Source organism: Phocoena phocoena, chromosome X (genome assembly GCF_963924675.1).
Source record: "Phocoena phocoena chromosome X, mPhoPho1.1, whole genome shotgun sequence".
NCBI lineage: Eukaryota > Metazoa > Chordata > Mammalia > Artiodactyla > Phocoenidae > Phocoena > Phocoena phocoena.
The window spans coordinates 45,788,511-45,809,555 of NC_089240.1; the positions used below are offsets into that span (position 1 = coordinate 45,788,511).

Sequence of the window (21,045 nt, forward strand, 5' to 3'; positions counted from 1 at the left end):
GGACTTCCTGGGGCCAGACCTTAAAAGTACCACCCACTTCTGTGAATAAAAGCAGATTGGCAGGGACAAAACTAGATTCAGGAAACTAGATCCCTCTTTCTTTGGTGATCAAAAAGGCCATCAGTGGCTCCCTCAGTTGGGGGTGTGGAGGATCCTGTTTTTCATTAGGAAGCATCCTATTTTTCATTCAGTAAACATTACTGAGCACCTGCTGTGTGCCTGATAGAAACTCGGTGATAGGACTACAACAAGGAAACATGAATAGACCAAGTCTTTGTCCCTCTGGAGCCCAGAGTTGAAGACAAGTGTTCTTAACATTTTTTGTGTGCCATGGACCTGTTTGGTGATCTGGTGAAGCCTATGCATCTTTTCTCAGAAAACAATATCTTTTGAATGCATAAAATAAAATACCTAGAGCCACAAAATATTGACTATATTGAAAAATAGTTACTAAAATATGGAAAAGCAAATATGTTATAGTAATATATATGATCCTTGTGAGATCTAATGGAGAGTCTAATGACAGTCATGATTTTGAGATAGAGATGAGATTACATGATATTTCAAGAAATGTACAACATCTATAATATGATATAAAAATCTCTGTGATTTCTATTAGTAACAGAGTCACAGGTACTATCACTATTATACTATGGTCAGTTACATTCTTTACTGAAAAGATGCTAAATTTCAATTAGAGGAGAGTGAAAACAAAGATGTAATTTTTTTCCCATCCAAATTCATGGACCCTTCTAAACCCTGTCCCTGGACTGGATTGGAGGGAGATCTGTGAACCCAAATTAAGAAACCCTGGTAATAGGAAGGGCCTTCCTGTATCTCCTTTCTTCTTAAACCCCTTTCGTTTGGAGGACAGAAGCCTAGGTTTTATGCTGGGTCTTATTGCTGTGTGACCTCAAGCCAAACAGTTTGCCTCTCTGGGCCATAGTTCCCTAAGTCTGAAACAACGGCAAAGGCAAGAATTGGGAGGGGAGACCTTAATTATTTATGCTCCAGGCAATTAATTTATGTTCTCCCATTGAATCCTCCATTGAATGAGTGGCATTTTCAGGGAAGATTTTTTTTAATAATCTTCCCATTTCACAGATGGTTAAACTGAGGCTCCAAGCGAGGCTGTCACTCGACCAATGTCTTAATCAAAGTAGCAGGGGCTGGTGGGTGACTGGCCAGACCTCTATAACCACCTCATCCTCCAGGGATAAAACTAGGAACTACATTCACTTTGAGCGAGAGAAACCTGGCTCAGAAATCCCTGCAGGTGGGGGTAAGCTATGGAAAACTGAGGGCAGAGTCGTGTCTCTTAGCGGAGCGGTGGCTTACGCAAGGTGGCTTACGGAGAATAAGACGTCAAGAAGCCGCGCGCCTCCGATTGTCTTGTGACTCGCGCCAGGCCTCACTTTGGGGTTCGCGCCTGCGTGCTCCCAACTAACCGCCCGAAGACCTGTCGAATGGACTGGCAAAAAGCGATGAAGATCCTCCTCCTGGCCAATCCTATTAGAGGGTGGGCTTGGCTTATAAACCAATCAAAGACCCCCAAAGGGGCGGGTTTTCTTCGGCCTGGATCCTGGCTTGGGGGGTAAAAATAAAGTGTGTCCATCTCCAGCCAATCCCAGGGAAGACAGGAGGGCACTCCTCCAATGGGAGTCTGGGGCCGTCGGTAGCGGTGGCGGCCTGCGACCCCGCTAGCGCTCCAGCAAGCGGGAGGGACGCGTCCAGTGCATTCGCGAGATCCAGCTGCCGGTCCCTGGAATCTACTCGCGCAAGGCAGCGGCTGCACCGACGGCCCGAGGTTCCCGGTGAGACGCTGTAAAGACGGGGGGTGGAGGACGCGGTGGGAAAGATGCCGGGCCGGAGCGCGTGAGGGGTGGGACCTGAGCGAGCTTTTACCTGGGCGGCCTCTCAACCCTAGGTCAGCGGGCTGCGGAGTATCGTGCGGGTAGCAAGGGGAGGGCGAGTGCTCCTGCGGCCCCCAGACGACAGCCAGGTGAGTACCCTGCGGAGCCCACCGCCCATGCCCACCCTCCGCGCTCCCCCAATTCCTGTCTCTTGGGAAACGGTGTACTGTGCAGGTCTGCAGCTCACGTGATTGTCTGCTTGCGTGTCTGTAAGTCTCCGTCTGTCTCTCACTCTCTGCCCACCCCGTTCCCCCTTCCTCTGTCTCTATCTCCATCTTTCTGTCTGTTTGTCTCTATCTTTCTGTCTGGCTCCCTCTCTGAGATATAGTAGACCGCCCAGACCTATAAGGCTGAATCCTGACCCAACCAGTTAAAACTAGCCGTAAGACCTTGAGCCTCACCCAGCTGGGCCTCAGTTTCCCCATCTGTCAAATGGGAGTCTAATAATCTCCGCCTGAGACAATATAGTGCATCACTTTGCCCAGTGCCGGGCCCCTTGAAAAGTTTCAATAAATAATGACAGTTATAATTGAAAAGAATATAGTCTCTCTTGGCCTTTGGCTTTATTTTCTCCCTGTCTGTCTCTGACCCTACCCCCACCCCAACTGGTTCTTCTTTATGAATGTTTCTGTCTTTCTCTGTTATTGCTTTTCCTTTTTCTGCCTCTTTCCCATCCCTAAACAGGTTAGAGGTGCATTGTTTATAGCAATGAGCTTGGCCTGAGAGTGCCTATGAGCTTAGTCTGGGGTTCTTGTCTGTTCTGGGGGTAAACAAATGGAGCTGGCCTTAGGCTGCTTCTGGCCTCATTGAGGAGACAACCCTCTTTGTTCCCCACCCTACTGTGTTAAACAGGTGAGACACCCCCCCCAGGGTGGGGAGCAGCTTAGATGAAAAAGTAGATCAGGCCCTTATCCTGTATCGTGTTAGTCTCCACAAGAAGATCAGAGACCAGGGGTCTCCTAGTTACATTCCCATACAGCCCTGGAATTGACCAGGCCTCTGTAACTCACCTTCAGTCATCAGCAAAATCCTCTTCATTCTCTCCCTGATTTCTGAATAGTCCCATTGTTTTCTTGCCATGCCTTAGTGGTTCTCATACCTTTTGAACACAACACTCCATTTTTATGATGTATGTTTTGAAACATCTCTTTCACTGTTCTGAATTGAAGTGCATAGATAATAGAATCTGTCTACACACATAATTCCCCCCCAAACCAATAAAATGTCTAATTCAATATAAGGGAGAAGTAAAGGGAAAATAATTTATAATAAAACAATATGTATTTCAATATGTAAAGGCTGGGATATAATTCCACTAGAAGACATAAAGAAATGGTCTTGCACATATGATGCTTGTACCTGGGAGTGTGACAGCTACACTGTGACTCAGAAACCATGGATAGGGTGATGCAATTTTCCTAGATGATGAACAATTCTTCATAAGGTTCTAAACAAAACAAAGTGCAATCTTCCCTCAATTTATATGGTTGTTGAATTACTGTAAAAGTCATTATATATTAAAATCCATGATCTGGCTCCCATAACCTCTCTGACCTCATCTCCTACCACTGTCCCCATTTGTTCCCTCTATTTCACCCATCCTGACCTCCTCTAGGCTACTTGAACATATTAGGCACACATCCACCTCAGGGGCTTGTACTAGGCCATCCCTTGTACCTAGAATGCTTGCCCCCCACCAATATCCACAAAGCTCACGCCCTCACCTCCTTCAGGTCTCTACTCAGATGTCACTTTCTCAAAGAGGCCTACCCCGACCATCCTGTTTAAAATTGCAACTATCCCCTAGCACATACCCTTATCTGTTTTTTCCATAGTGCTCCTCACCCTCTTACATATCTTTATTATGTTTGTTGTTTATTGTTTGACTCTCCCACTAGATTGTAAACTCCAGAAGGGCAGAGATGGTTGTCTTTTTTGTGCCTTGATGTATCCCTATTACCTAAAACAGTGCTTGGACACAGTAGGCTCTCTCAATAAATGTTTGTTGAATGAATGAATGAACACGTTTTTCACCTACATGATTGTCTGGTGGAACATTCTAAAGTCATATGGGATGCAGTACGATTCTTTGCTGTGTGGAGCTGTCTTGTGCACTGCAGAATGCTGAGCATCCCTGGTCAATGCCCACTAAATGTCACTATAATCTCCAATTATTTTGACAGTCAAAAATGTCTCCGAAACACCCCTTGACTGTCTATTCAATCCCCCACTGAGAACCACTGCTTGAATAGAAATCTGGCTTTACCCTGAGCACTCTGCTCCCCCAGCAGCCTCCTCATACCCCTCCTGCCAGGAGGCCAGGACATGGGGGTAGGTGTCCTCACTCTATATGTCCTTCCCAGACATTTTCTCTCCCTCCTCCTTAAACGCTCTGGTTTTTTAGAATTAAAATTTTTTATTTTTAATAATTTCAGACTTTTAAAAAGTTATAAAGATAGTACAAAGAATTCCCATATATCCTTCACTTACATTCCCCAAATGTTAAGAAATTATACAAGTACAGTTCAATTATCAAAATTAGGAAATTAGTATTGGCACAATACTCTTAATGAAAGTACAGAACCTATTTGAATTTCATCAGTTTTTCCACTAATATAATTTTTCTATTCTAGGATCTAATTCAGGATCCCACATTGTGTTTAGTTGTCATATCTCCTTAGGCACTTTTAATCTGGGACAGTTCTTTAGTCTTTCTTTGTCTTTCATGACTTTGATACTTTTGAAGAGTCCTGGCCAGCTATTTTATAGAACTTGGGTTTGTCTGATGTTTCCTTGTGATTACAGTTAAGTTATGTAATTTTGGCAAGAATACCACAGAAGAGATGTGTCTTCAGTGCTTTATATCAGGAGGCACATGATGTCAGTTTATCCCAATACTGGTTTTGTTCACATTGACTATTTGTTTAAGTTAGTGTCTCCAGGTTTCTCCATTGTAGTTACTCTTTTTCCTTTGTAATTAATAAGTAATTTGTAGAGAGGTACATTAAGATTATATAAATATCAACCACTTTGTTTTAAATCTCAACTCATCAGACTATACCATCACCTACCTGTGTGTTATAGTCAGGTACAGACATACACACATACCTGCCCCGGTCACGCCTCATTCCTAGAAGGATTTAGCTACTAGCTCACTGTCACTCTATAACACTACTCCAGTCCTACTTCTTGGTGATTTTAATATCCTCGTAGATGACCCTTCCAGTGGTCTTGTCTCTCAGTTCTGTCTGCTCTTCTACAGTGCTCTTGCCTTTCAGCCCCACCTCAGCCACGCACCCTGATAGTCTTACCCTTCTTATCAGTATCTGTGACTGCATCTCCTCCATAATCTCAGTTTCAGGCATCCTGCTCTTCAACCAGTACTTATCCTTCTAGCTCACTCCCTATAGCACCCCAATTCCAACAGTCCTTCAATGCCACTGGAACTGAACGTTTTCACTACCCTCTACTTCCTCCATGTTCCCATGTCCTTCCTTCAATCAGCTTAGATTCCGTGGTCCATCGTAATAATCATTCCCTTGCATACATCCTCACTTCCCTTGCCCTCTGTCACTTTAGCATACTTATCAGGCAAAACCCCAGCCCTGCTTAAATCCACCTCTGCCAGCTCCACTGTACTTTCTTAGGCCATTCACTGTCCTATCCTTCTAGATAACTATTTCATACCTTCTCTCTCCTCAAATCTCCAACACCTCCTCTCCCATCCTAGGCTCAGGCTGCATACTTGACTGAAAATTTTAAACCATCAAAAGAAAACCTCCACTGATTCCCACTACCACATCCAACCACCAAGCAGCATCTGTACTCATATACTCTGCCTTCTTTTCTGTTATTATGGAAAAACTGTCCCTGCTGTCATCAAAATCCTGTCCTTCCACTTTGGCACTAGATCCCATCCTCTTACCTACTTGAGTACATTGCTTCAGCAATATCCCCCTCTCTCTCCTACCTCAATTTCCCCCTCTCTACAAATTCATTCCCATTAGCACACAGACATCCTGTTATTGCTTCCATCTTTTTGTTACAGCTTTATTGAGATATATTTCACACACCATAAAATTCACCCTTTAAAAGGGTACTATTCAGTGGTCTTTAGTATATTCACAGTGTTGTGCAGCCCTCACCACAATCAATTTTAGAACATTTTTATTCCCCCCTAAGAGAAGCTTCATACTCATTAGCAGTTACTCCCCATGACTCCCCTCCCCACAACTGTAGGCAGCCACTAATGCACTTTCTGTCTCTATTGATTTGTCTGGTCTAGACATCTCATATAAATTGGATCATACAATATATTGGCCTTTATGAGTGGCTTCTTCCACTTAGCATACTGGTTTTGAGGTCCACCCATGTTGTTGCATGTGACATTTGCTTTTATTGCCAAATAATATTCCATTGTGTGAATATACTACATTTTGTTTATTCATTAGTCAGTTGATAGATATTCCAGTTGTTTTCACATTTGGCTATTTTAAATAATGTTGCTCAGGACATTTGTGTACAAGTTTTTGTGTGAATGTATGTTTTCTTTTCTCTTGGGTAGATACCTAGGAGTGGGATTGCTTGGTCATATGGCAACTCTATGTTTAACTTTTTGAGGAACTACCAAACCGTTTGCAAAAGTGGCTGCACCATTTTACATTCACACCAGCAATGTTTGAGGGTTTCAATTTCTCCATATCCTCACCAACACTTCTTATTGTCTGTCTTTTTTATTATAGCCATCCTAATGGGTATGAAGTGGTGTCTCATTGTGGTTTTTATTTGCATTTCCCTAATAATTAATGATGTTGAACATCTTTTCATGTGTTTATTGGCTATTTGTATATCTTTTTTGGAGAAATGTCTATTAAAATCCTTAGCCCTTTTAAAATTAGATTATTTGTCTTTTTACTGTTAGATTGTAAGGATTCTTTATATATTTTAGATACAAGTCTCTTAGCAGATATATGAATTGTACATCTTTCCTTCCATTCTGTGGGTTATTTTTTCACTTTTTTAAAGTTTTTTTTTTGATGTGAACCATTTTTAAAGTCTTTATTGAATGTGTTACAATATTGCTTCTGTTTTATTTATTTATTTATTTGGTTTTTTGGCCACGAGGCATGTGGGATCTTAGCTCCCTGACCAGGGATCTAACCCACACTCCCTGCATTGGAAGACGAAGTTTTAACCACTGGACCACCAGGGAAGTCCCTGTTCTTTCACTTTCCTCGTGGTGTCCTTTGATGCACAAAAGTTTTTAATTTTGATGAAGTTCAATTTATGTGTTTTTTTCTTTTATCATTTGAGCTTTTTGTGTCGTATCCAAGAAACCACTCCATAAACCAAGGTCACAAAGATTTATTCCTTTTTCTTCCAGGAATTGCATGGTTTTAGCTCTTAAATTTAGGCCAGTAATCCATTTTGAGTTAATTTTTGTACATGCTGTGAGGTAGGGAGTCCAAATTTCATTCTTCTACTTGTAGATATCTAGTTGTTCCAGCACCTTTTGTTGAAAAGAGTATTCTTTCCCTCATTGAATTGTCTTGACAACCTTGTGAAAAATCAGTTGACCATAAATCATAAATGTAACAGTTAATTTTTGGACTCTCAATTCTATTCCACTAATTGATATGTTTGTCACTATGCCAGACCACACTGTCTTGATTAAATTAACTGTGTAGTAAATTTTGAAATCAGGAAATGGGATTCCTCCAACTTTGTAATTCTTTTTCAAGATTTTTTTTGACTGTTCTAAGTCCTTTTCATTTCCATATGAGTTTTAGGATCATCTTGTCAATTTCTGCAGAAAATCAGCTGAAATTTTTATAGGGATTGTGTTGAATCTATATATCAATTTGGGAAGTATTGCCATTTAACAATATTAAGTCATCTGATCCATGATCATGGGAAATCTTTCCATTTAGATCTTCTTTCTTTCAGAAGTGTTTTGTAGTTTTCAGCGTACAAGTCTTGCACTTATTTTGTTAAATTTATTCCTAGGTATTTTATTCTTTTTGCTACTATTATAAATGGAGTTGTTTTCTTACTTTCACTTGCTGATTGTTAAGTGCTAGTGTGTAGAAATACAGTTGATTTCTGTTTATTGATTTCTGTCCTGTCACATTTCTGAACTTGTTTATTAGTTCAAATAGTTTTTAGTGGTTTCCTTAGGATTTTCTATGTATAAAATCGTGTCATCTACAAATAGAGATAGTTTTACTTTTATTTTCCAATTTGGATGCCTTGTATTTATTTTTCTTGACCAGTTATCCTGGCTAGACCTACAGTATTGACTAGAAGTAATGAGCGCAGACATCCTTGTCTTGTTCCTGATCTTAGGGGGAAAGTATTGAGTCTTTCTCCATTAAGCATGTTGTTAGCTGTGGGTTTTACATAGATACCCTTTATCAAATTGAGGAAGTTCCCTTCTACTCCTAGTTCTCTGAGTGTTTTTGCTATGAATGGGTGTTGGATTTTGTCAAATGCTTTGTCTGCATCTACTGAGGTGATCATGTGGAGTTTATGTTTGTTCTATTAATATGGTATATTACATTGATGAATTTTCAGGTAGTAAACTAACTTTGCGTTCCTGAAATAAATCCTAGTTGGTCATGTTATATAATACTTTATATATGTTGCTGGACTTGGTTTGCTAGTATTTTGTTGAGGATTTTTACATCTATATTCATAAAGGATATTGGTCTGTAGTTTTCTTGTGATGTCTTTGATTTTGGTATCAGGATAATACAGGTTGTATAAAATGAATTGGGAAGTGTTTCCTCCTATATTTTTTGGAAGAGTTTGTGAAGGATTGATACTTGCTTTGTGTATGTCTTATCTGTTTCTTTGTTCTTCGATTCCTCTCTTCTTATGTATCAAGTAGATATTTTCTAGTATAACTTTTTAATTTCCTTGTTAACTATATATTTTTGAGTTAAGTTCTTAGTGGTTGCCCTGGGGATTACAACTAACATCTTAACTTGAGAAAATCCACTTTGGGTTAATTCTAACTTAATTTCAATAGTATATAAAAACTTTGCTCTAATATATCTCTGTTCCCTCTCCTTTCCTTCATAGTATTATTATCATACAAATTACCTCTTTATACATTATAAGCCTGCCAACGCAGTTTTATTATTATTGCTTTATGTAGTTATCTTTTAAAACAGATAGGAGAATAAAAGTATTACAAACAAAAGTACTTTCTCTTATAATACCTGTGTAGTTACCTTCAAGTTACCATTTAGTGTCCTTTAACTTCAGCCTGAAATTAGTATTTCTTGTAGGATAGGTCTACTAGCAACAAATTCTTTCAGTTTTTGTTTATCTTAACTTTTCTTTTATGTTTGAAGAACAGTTTAGCTGGATAAAGAAGTCTCCATCTCTTTCTTTCAACATTTTGAAGATATCATTACACTGTCTTCTGGCCCCCATGGTTTTTGATGATAAATCAGCTGTTAATCTTATTGAGTATCCCTTATATTCAATAAGTCATCTTTCTCTTGCCACATTCAAGATTTTCTTGTCTTTAACTTTGATCAGTTTATTCTACTTGAGCTTCTTAAATCTATAGATTAATATCTTTCATCAAATTTGTGATGTTTTGGCCCCTTTCTCATCCTCTTGTCCTTCCAAGATTCCCATTATGTATATGTTGGTACATTTGATGGTGTCCCACAGGTGTTTGAGACTGTTTCTTTTTTTTTTTCATTCTTTCTTCTTTCTGCTTTTAAGAAATGGATAATCTCTATTTGACCTATCATCAAATTTACCTTTTCTCTCTTCTGCCAGCTCAAATATGGTGGTGAGCCCCTCTAAGTGAAATTTTTATTTCTGTTATTATAACTTTCAACTCCAGATTTTCTATTTGATTTTTTAAATGATTTCTATCTCTTTATTGATATTCTCTATTTGATGAGACATTGTTCTCACACTTTCTTTCAATTCTTTAGATATTGTTTCCTTTAGTTCTTCAAAAATATTTATAATAGCTAGTATAAAGTCTTTGTCTACTAAGTCCCAAACATTGGCCCCTTCAGGGACATGTTCTTTTGGCTGCTTTTTCCCCTGTATATGTAACATACTTTACTGTTTCTTTGTATGTCTCATAATTTCTTGTTAAAAATTGGGCATTTTAGGGCTTCCCTGGTGGCGCAGTGGTTGAGAGTCCACCTGCCGATGCAGGGGACACGGGTTCGTGCCCTGATCCTGGAAGATCCTACATGCCGCGGAGCAGCTAGGCCCGTGAGCCATGGCCGCTGAGCCTGCGCGTCCGGAGCCTGTGCTCCACAACGGGAGAGGCCACAACAGTGAGAGGCCCGCGTACCACAAAAAAAAAAAAAAAAAAATTGGACATTTTAGATATTCTACTCTAACAACTCTAGTATCAGACTCTTCCACCCTCAAGGTTTGTTCTGGTGTGTGTGTGTGTGTGTGTGTGTGTGTGTGTGTGTGTGTGGTTGTTGTTATTGTTCTTGTTGCCATTTATTTGTTTGGCAACTTTTCTTGACAAATTCTGTGGATTCTATATTCCCTGCATTATGTGGCCTCTGAGTTCTCTGCTAACTTTTTTTTTTAAAAAGATCTTGTTTTTATTTTTAAGCCTGGATTCCTAGGGGTCACACCTGGTAAGTATAATTTGGTGGTCAGCCAGTGACTGGTCAGATGTCCTTAAATACCTTGTCTATATGTCTTCTACCCTCTGCCAAGGGGATCTGTGTGAGAAAGCATGCCTTCAAACTTCAGCCAGATTATAGGCCAGCCTGAGTTCTCACTTTCTGCTTGCACAGGGCCTCACAGTCAGCCATAAGTAATGACTTGGGCCCTCTCCTTTTCCAGCTCTTTCTTGTGCACAGCCCTTTAGATTCCCAGGAATAGGTCAGAACTTTTCAGAGTTCTCTATAGTTGTCTCATTCTCCAGGATTTCCTTTTAAATTCCTGACCAAGGCATCTCTCTGTTTTCTGGAATTTATTTAGCTTTTGGCTACTGAACCACTAAGCTGGAGAGGGAGGGAGGATGGGAATAGCCACAAGTTAAAATGTCACACACAAAAAAGGCACAGAACCTGCTGTCTTGCCAAGATTCAGTCGTTTCTCTTGGATCAATGATTTTCACTTCATTCTATGCCTTTGTTAATTGCCAGAGTTTTGAACTGATTGATTTTAGTTTGTTTGCCCTTATTTTCATTGTCTTAGAGGGATAGCTGGCTCACCAAAGTCCTCACTCTGCCATTCCATTGATCTCCTGTTGCTCCCATCTTTAAAAAATGTAAAACTCTCTTCATCCCACATCCCCTTGCAAATATGGCTTTATTTCTCTATTCCTCTAACAACAAAACTCTTCAAAAGAGTTGTCATTCTTCACTTCTTCCTACTCTTCTCCCATTCCCTGTTTGTTCATATAAAATATCTTACACATATAATAAAAGAATATATACATTATGTACATAAGTTATAGAGATAATGAAAACCCAGGAACTTCAACCCCGCCCAAGAACAGCATTAATGATAGCATCTATCCCTGTGTCATTTTCAGTCCCATTTCCCACCCCTCCTGCCAGAAATTACCACTCTCCTAAGTCTTGTGTTTGTTTAACATTCCCTTGCTCTTTTTGATTTTTTTTCATATTTGTGGAGATGCTTAACCAATACATTGTGGTTTTGGCTTGGTTGTGAGCTCTGAAGAAAATAGTATCATACTGTATGTGGTCTTCTGTGACTTACTTTTTTCATTCATCATCGTGTTTCCAAGATTCACCTGTTTTGCATGTAGCTGTAGCTTGTTCATTCTCAATGCCATATGATATTTCATTGGGTGACCTTAAATTATTCATCCATCTACCTGTTGAGGGACATTTGGGTCATTTCTAGCTTTTTGCTCTTATAAAAAGTGCTATTATGAACATTCTTGTACACGTCTCCTTGTATACATGGACACCCATTTTTCTAAGGTATATACCTATGTATGGAATTGCTGGTTAATAAGACATGTAAACATTTAGCTTGACAGGATTATGCCAAAATGTATTTTAAACTCTTGGTACCAATTTACACACCTTTCAGCAATTTGTAAGAGGTCCCATTGATTCATATACACCTTATTAATACTTGATATTGTGCCACTTTTAATTTTTTGTCATTATAGTGAGTCTTTGTGGACTTAATTAGCATTTTTCAAATTACTAATATAATTGAGCATCTTTTCATGTTTATTGGCCACACATGTTTCTTCTTCTGTGCAATGACTGTTAATATCTTTTGTCCATTTTAAAAATTGATATTTTTATAATTTTTATTGATTTACAGAAGTTATTTAATTATTTGCATACTCATCATTTGTCAGTTATATGTGAATATCTTCTCTCAGTTTGTGGCCTTTTTTTTCTTTATAGTGTCTTTGCATGAGCAGAAATTCCTAATTTTAAATGAGTTGAACAATTCAGTTTTTTCTCTGTAGCCAGCACTTTTTGTGTGTTGTCTTCCCTAACCTACGGTCATGAAGATATTCTTTATTTTCTTCTAATAAAAGTTTAAAGGTTTACCTTTAACTTTTAAGTCCTTAATCTAACTGGAATTGATTTTTGTGTAGTGTAAATTATGAGATAGGAACCCAGTTGTGTTATTTTCCCCACAGATAACCTAATGATCTGAAGTGCCACTTCTATCATACATCAAAGTTTCACATCTGTGTAGGTCTGTTTCTGGGATCTCTGCTACTGGCCAACTTTTTGCCCCTGAATCAGTACCACAGTACCTTTAATTACTTAAGCTTCGTAAAGAATCTTGATATTTGATAGAGCAAAATCTTCCCATCATATTTTTCTTCAGGAGTATCATATATTCTTGGCCCTTTGTTATTTCAAGCACATTTCAGAATAAGCTTGTCGTGTTCTACAAAAATATTGGAATTGGAATAAATCTGTAGATCAGTTTGAAGAGAATTAATATGTTTATGATGTTGAGTCTTCCTAGCTATAAACATGATGTATCCTTTCATTTTAAATAAATTATTGAATGTCTTTTGGTAGAACTTTATAATTTTCTGTATAAGGTCTTGCATATCTTGTGTTAGATTTTTTTCCTTGGTATTTATGGCTTTTACTGCTATTATGAATGAGATCTTGTTATTTAATGTATTTTATCTCTTTTGCAGGTATATAGAAATGAAGTTAATTTTTTATATTGTTATTATAGCCATTCACCTTGCTTTATAAACTTTCATTACCTTTAAGCAAACTTTTAATTTTAGAATAATTTTAGTTATAGAAAAGTAAATAGAGACAGTATGGAGAGTTTCTGTGTACTCTTCACTGTGATATTTTTGTCAAAACTAAGAAAACAACATTGGTATATTACTATTAACTAAACTTCAGACTTTATATAGATGTATCAGTTTTCCCACTAATGTCCTTTTTCTGTTCTAGGAGCCAATTCCGAATACCACATTGCATTTAAGTTGTCATGTCTCTTTAGTGTCCTGTGGTCTATGACATTTTCTTAGTGTCCTTGTTTTTTATAAGCTTAACAGTTTTGAGATGTACTATAGAATGTCCCTCAATTTGGATTTGTCTGAAGTTTTCCTCATAATTAGACTGGGGTTGTTCTTGGAAAGAATACCACAGAGTTGAAGTGCCCTTTTCATCACATCATATCAGGGGTATGTGAAATCCCTATGACATCCCTGGTGATGTTGACCTTTACCACTTAGTTAAGGTAGTGTTTGCCAGGTTTCTCCACTGTAAAGTTGGTATTTTTTTTCCCTTTTCATTCTCTGTTCTTTGAAAGAATCTAGCCCACCCTCAAGAAGGGAAGGAATTAAGCTTCACCTCTGGAAGGGGATGTAATTACATATATTATTTGGAATTCTTCTGTAAAAAAGATTTGTTTCTTCTCCTTTATTTACTTACTTATTTATTCAGTTACTTGTTTATATCAGTATGAACTCATGCCATATTTGTTTAATAATTTGAGATATAAATCCAATACTGTTATTTGTCTTGTGGCTCAAATTGTTCCAGCTTTGGTCACCGGGGTTTCTTTTAGGTTGGCTTCTGTGTCCCGTTGACATGGGCCCATCCTTTTGTTTTTAAGTACTTCCTTACTTGTCAGCACTACAAGATACTCCCTACTCATCTTTTATCTTCCTGCCCCAGTCCCAACCCCAGAATCGACCATTTCTCAAGAAACCCTGCTTCCTTTTAAGTTGTCTACATATTCTTTTGTGTTTTCTATGTTGACAATCATATCAGCTATTAATAATGAGAGTTTTGTTTTTTCCTTTCCAATCTTTATGCTTTTAATTTATTTTTCTTGTCTTACTGAGATGGCCAGGGCCTCCAGTACAGTGATGAATAGAAAAGATGCAGTGGGCATCCTTGTCTTGTTGGATATTTTAGAGGAAACACCACTAACTTTTCTCTAGTAAGAACGATATTTGCTGTAGATTCCTACAGGTTTTACCAGATTAAGCAAGTTCCATCCTGTTCCTCCATGCTAAGAAGTTTTTGTTATTGTTTTTAAATCATGAAAGGGTTGTTGAATTTTTTTATCAGATACATTTTCTGTTTCTTAGGATGATTATGTTTTTTTCCCTCCAATAATCTGATGATGTGGTAAATGACATTTATAGATTTTCCTTATGTTAGACTACCTTTGCATTTCTGGTATAAACATAACTTGGTCATGATCTTTTCCTTTTTCTATAATACTAGATTCAGTTTGCTAATATTTTGTTTAGGATTTCTGTATCTGTGTCCATAAATTGGTCTTTAATTTTCCTTTCTCATGCTATCCTTATTTGCTTTTGGCATCAAGTTCTGCTGGTATCATAGAATGAGTCAGTGTTTCCTCATTTACAGTATTCTGGAAGATGCTATATGACTTTGGAATGATCTGTTTGGTAGAATTCTCCTGTAAAACCACCTTGGTCTTTTCTTTTTAATATTAAGTGAATATTAAACTTCTAAATAAAATATTTTCAAAATTTTGAATGAGAAACTTGAAATCTGCTTCCATAACATGTTTATTTTATATCAGGTTTTACGCTTAAAATGGCTACAGAAAAATCCTGATCAAGACTTTTTAATGATGTATTCTTCAAATTCTTAATGGTCACCATCAATACAAATCTTTCTTTGTACAATTAGGTGATAAAGTATTTCAAACCAACTTTTAAATTGTTCAAAAATGTTTAAAAAGTGAAGTTATATCGAACAGCTTTTCTTTTTATTTCACTGACAAATATATTGTTAAAAATATCTTGTGATAATATGATTAGATTTCAAATCCAATTGAACTCTTTCATATTAACTATTTCAAAATAATGATAAAGCTCTTATTTGCAGAACATGCATCATTGTTAGAACCATCACCCTGCAGCTAGCTTGGACACCATTAAAAGGGCTCATCAGCTGCAAATGGATAGAAGTATCTGATATTCGCGAAGACAGAGTTTCAGGGCTTCTACCTGGAGCTACACTCTCCAAAAGTCCCTGCTTGGCCTCCCTGCACCCAACCCTACCCCATCCAGTCACAACTTGGGTCGTGTGGTGTTTCTTGGCAACTGGAACACAGACTCCTCCAGCAGCTCCGCAGGCCCCTTGTCCTCAGTGAGCAGAAGACTACAGAAGCTGGCTACTGAAGAGGCTGTCCAAGTCTTAGAGCTCCTCTTCGGCCCTGCTTAGCACATTTACCACAGAGCAGTAACTGAGTGCTGGATGTTACTCATTCGTGTTCACCACCTGCAGGGACTGCAGAGGGATTTGTCAGACCCCATTTCACTAAGGGCCACCCTCTAAGGATCTCCACAGGAGGCTTCCCATAGAGAGAAGTGGCCTGCCTAGGGTCTCCACTGCCTTAAGGCCTACGTGGACACTTCCAGGCCTAAGGGGATTAATATTTCTTCACCTACCTGTCATCCACATATCAACTGGAAAATTCTCCCTCCTGTTGTTTTTTGTTCTTTTGTTTGTTTTTTAGTAGGAAGAGTTTTAACTACTGCTTCAATTCCTTTAGTAGTTAGAGGACTAGTCAGCATTTCTTTTTCTTCTTGAGTCAGTTTTGGTAAGTTATAGTTTTCTAGGAATTGGTCCATTTTGTCCACCTTCTCAAGTTTATTGGCATAGTTTCCTTATTTTTTTATTCTCTGCTGTATACAATCTGTAGTTATGTCTCCTTTTTCATTGCTGATATTGGTTATTTGTGCCTTCTCACTTTTTTTCTTGATCAATCTCACCAGAGGTTTGTCTATTTTACTAGTCTTTTCAAAGAACCAACTTTTGGCTTTGTTGCTCCTCTCTATTTTGTCTTTGTTTTCTATTTCTTTAATTTCTGCTCTTATCTTTTTTGATCTCCTTCCTTCCACATTTTTTGGATTTATTTTGTTGTTATTTTTCTAATTTCTTAAATTGGACACCAACCTTATTAATTTTCAGTCTTTCTTGTTTTCTACTTTGCACATTTAAGGACGTAACTTTCCCTCTAACTACTGCTTTTCTACAAGTTCAGCCATGTCATATTTCGTTACTGTACAGTTCCAAGTATTTCAGCATTTCCATCATGGTTACTTCTTTGACCTGCAAGTTATATAGAAGTGTGTTTCTAAATGTTTAGAGATTTTAAAGTTTATGTTATTGAACTCTATCTTTAATTGCATTATGGTCAGAGTATGTGATCTGTGTGATAAAAATTCTGAAATTTATTGAGACTTGTTTTATGGCTTAATAGGTGATCAATATTTTTTAATGTTTCCTATGTGATTTATAAGAATGTATGTTCTCTAACTGTTGAATACAGAGTTCCACATAAGTCTGTTATCAAATTTGTTAATCGTATTGTTCACATTTCCTATATCTAAACTGATTTTTTGGTCGTAATATACCAATAATTATAAGGTATGTTAATATGCAGTTATGATGGTGGATTTGTCTATTTCTCCTTGTAGTTCTTTTTTTTTCTTTTACTTATTTTGAGGGTATTTTATTAGGAATATTCAAAATGAGAATTGTTATATATTCCTGGTAAACATGTAATGACCCTCTCTATTTCTGATAATGCATTTTTTCCTTGAAGTCTATTTTATCTTACATTAATATAGCAACACAAACTTTTCTTCTCCTTAGGATTTGTGTGGTATATAATTTTCCATCCTTTTACTTTTCAGCGTTTTCATGCCTTTATGCTTTAATCATATCTCTTGGAAATGGCATATAGTTGGACCTTTTAAAACATCTAATATAATAATCTCTGTCTTTTAATGGTCAAGTTTAGTCTGTTTACACTTATTGTGATATATTTGGACTTGTTTCTACCATCATACTTTTTTTTTTGCGATACACGGGCCTCTCACTGTTGTGGCCTCTCCCATTGCAGAGCACAGGCTCCGGATGCGCAGGCTCAGTGGCCACGGCTTACGGGCCCAGCCGCTCTGCAGCATGTGAGATCTTCCTGGACCGGGGCACGAACCCGTGTCCCTTGCATCGGCAAGCAGACACTCAACCACTGCGCCACCAGGGAAGCCCCCATCATACTTTTTTATTTCTATTTCCTACCACCACCTTTTTGATGCTTCATTTTTCTCTTTTTTTTGCCTGCTTTTTAGTTTTGAAATTTGTTTGTTTGCTTTCTTAATCATTTTTTTCCCTCCCTACTGTTTGGAATTTACCTATTCTTTTTCCTTTCTTTCTGTGGTTATCCTTGAAATTTTACCATGCATGTTTAACTTACAAGGTTTAAAGTTAAACAGTATTTTAACCTCCCTCTTGAAGAATGCAGGAACCTTAGAAACCTTCAACTCTAGTCATTCCTATCTTGACCACATGTTATTTTTTTGAGTGTGTTAGTTTGTTCCTTCTTCCCCTGACCTCACTATTATATCATCATTAGTATTAATTTATATAGATGGTATGTGTTTGGATTTACATGCATACATTCTTGCATCTCAGAACATTGTTCTGGGATCATTTTCCTTCATTATGATTACGATGTTTAGATACTCTTTTTTTTTTTTTTTTTTTAGATACTCTTTTAGTACATATCTGTTGGTGTTAAATTCTCCTAGTCTCTGTTATATGTAAATGTATTTATTCTCATTCTTAAAAGGTAGATTGTTATAGGTAATATTAGAAGTCCACTATCAGTCTAATTGCTGTTTTTTGTAGGTGTTTTTGTTTTCTTATATTCTGACTACTTTTCTCTCTCTTTTTTTTGGAGGGGAGGGGTATATTCAGGGGGTTCTGTAGTTTCATTCTATCAATGTTTAGGTATGTATTTCTTTTTTATTATTCTACTTTGGAAATGTGCTTTATGCCTCTGGATTCATGTTTTTCATAATTTCTGGAAAATTCTCAGCCATTATCTCTTCAAATATTGCCTTTCTTCCATTCTTTCTATATTTTCTTTCTCAGAATTCTGTTGGTGATATTTTGGACCACCTCATTCTATCTTCCATATCTCGTAACATTTCATTGATATTTTCTATCTTCTTGTCTTCCTGCACTTCATTCTAGGCAATTTCTTCAGATATATCTTTCAGCTTATTGATTCTCTCTTCAGCTCTGTCTGATCTGCTGTTTAATCTGTCCACCGAGTTTTTTATTTCAAGAATTGTATTTTTCATTTGTACAAACTTCATATATTTCACTTTCTAATCTTCCTAGTCATCCCTAATAGTCTCTTGTTGCTTGCTCATCTTTGTGGTTGCATTTATTATTTCTTTAAACATGTTATACAATTTTTGTTCAGCCAGTAATCACTGTTTGTCTAAGTATGGCATTGTAAATATTGTTCACATCCAAACAACATAGTACAGTCTGATTACATATCCTCTGTTGTATACCTTTTTGTTTTTCTAGTAGTTGTCTGTTTTTTTTCCTTTGCCTGGTGTTCTAATACCATTACTAGTTCTTCTCTGAAATTCTTTTTTTAAAAAACTTTTTAATTTTTTGGCTGCGCCACATCGCATGTGGGATCTTAGTTCCCCAACCAGGGATCGAACGTGTGCCTCCTGCATTGGAAGTGTGGAGTCTTAACCACAGGGAAGTCTCTGAAATTCTTTTTAAAATCCATATCAGATCATGTCCCTCCTTTGCTCAAAATTCTCCCATGGCTCCCAGCTCCCTCAGAATAAAAGCCAAAGCCCTCACTGTGGCCCAAAATTCTTTACACAGTCTTGTCCCCATCATCTCTCTGACCTTGCCTCCTATCACTTTCCCCATCACTCACTGTTCTCCAGCCACACTGGCCTCCTTGCTGTTCCTTAAACATGTCATGTATCCCCCCTCTTCAGAGCCTTTGTACTTGCTAGTCTCACTGTCTAGAACATTCTTCTTCCCAGATAATCTGATGACTTGCCCACCCACTTCCAGTAGGCTCAAATGTCACCTTCCTAGAGAAGCATTCCCTGACAAACATATCTAAAATAGCCCCATTCATCAGCACTTTCTATCCCCTTATCCTACTTTATGTGTTGTGTTTTCCTACAAAGCACTGATCACCACCTGACATACTTTATTTATTTATTGTGATTAGTGTTTGTCTCTCCACAATAGACTATAAGCTCCACAAAGCAAGGACTCTTGTTTTGCTCATTGTTGTATCTCTAGTGCCAAGAACAGTGCATAGTAATATTTAGTAGACACTCAATAAATATTTGTGGAATAAACTGAATGAATTAATGAATGAATTAATGTGGAGGATAGAGGGAGAAATGCATTGAGAACTAGGCTAGGCATGAACGCCCTTCATGGCATGCAAAGGAGCTTGGGTGTCATTGTTCAGAAGGGTGAGGGCTGTAAAGAAGCAGTGAGGGTAGCTCCTGGGTTCTTTTGAGAAGCAAGTTCAGAGTTAGTAGGGTGGTAACAAAGCCCCATGTATGACTCGCTCTGTATCCTGGGCTCCTAAAGGTGGACCTGCCTCTTTTTCAAACAGCCCTCAAACTGCTGTGTTGTCATGCCTGCCTGTTACTTAGTGAAAACCAAAGCCCCAGCTCTCATTAGGCCTTCTGGTCCCAGCTAGGATCCTCTTTTCTCCTGCCTGTGAGAAACTGTTTCTTGGTCCCCAGGCCAAGCAGATCACCCCCGTTAGACTTTTTCTGTGGTACTTGGGTTTTGGGGGAATTGTACAGGAGCTGGTATAAAGCCTGGTACATAGTAAGTGCTGTCATAATGGTGGAAACTTCACGGAAGTAAGTTTCAGCTCAGAAAAACTTTTTTCCATTGTAAAGGCTACAACAGATTGTGAGGTTTTAGTCCTGACTTTCTCCCTAACCCCTTTGGGAGCCAGCATGGCTCCAGTGTTTCTGTTTGTCCATGACTGTTTGGATACTAATTCTGTTTAATGTGGGGCCTACTCCCCTGGTTTTTGTGTAACCCACTAATTTCATCAGAATGCCATCAATACACACAGGTCCCTGTGGCACACCCCTAGAGACACCCCCCCACCGGGCCAACATCAGTTCATTAATCATTATCACACTGGGTTTAACCAGCCAGCTAGTTATAAGTTCACTTGAGCAAAGTTGACTGAACACCTACTATGTATCAGGCCTCCGGTTCCGCACCGAGGACACAGAGATGAACAAAGTGTGTTCTCAGACACAGAACCATCATTTCAGGGCAGTGTGGTCAATGCAGTAATAGTGATGGGTACGAGAGACTGTGAGAGCCCCTATGGAACACATGACCCAGCTCAGGGGACCGAGGAAGGTTTCTTGGAAGAGATGGTATATGAACTGACTCTAAAAAGATGAGTAAGAATCTTCTAGGTGACTAACAAGGGAGAGGAGGGCAGTCCAGGCAAAAGGTAGAGCATGGGCAAAGGCCCAAAGATGGGAAGCAGCATGGTGTACACCAACCTAACTGCATTCACTGTTCACCTTTCTTTCTGCGAGATCATTCTAGGAGACTCTGGCACATACCAAAATTCTGACATGAGGAGTTTGTGACCTCCCTTGACATGCTAATCTGTTAACTCTTCAGAAAGGTAATGAAAAGTTGGTTGGACACAACTGTCCACAAACTTTTTCATACCAGCTTCCAGTGTTCCTGGCTTCCTTATCTAGATGATGGTGTCTATGTTACCTGCTTCCTTTGTAACTCCCCTGGGGTTGGGGTCATTCCCACTGTCCTGG

At 38.4% G+C, this 21,045-nt stretch overlaps 1 long non-coding RNA gene across 1 annotated transcript; it reads left to right on the forward strand.

The window, feature by feature from the left end:
- The first annotated feature begins 1,717 nt into the window (after positions 1 to 1,717).
- On the forward strand, positions 1,718 to 16,847 carry LOC136143088 (uncharacterized). Its single transcript, XR_010657830.1, has 3 exons — positions 1,718 to 1,814; positions 1,928 to 2,002; positions 15,263 to 16,847. It is a non-coding gene; the product is annotated as an uncharacterized lncRNA (long non-coding RNA).
- Positions 16,848 to 21,045: the final 4,198 nt, after the last annotated feature.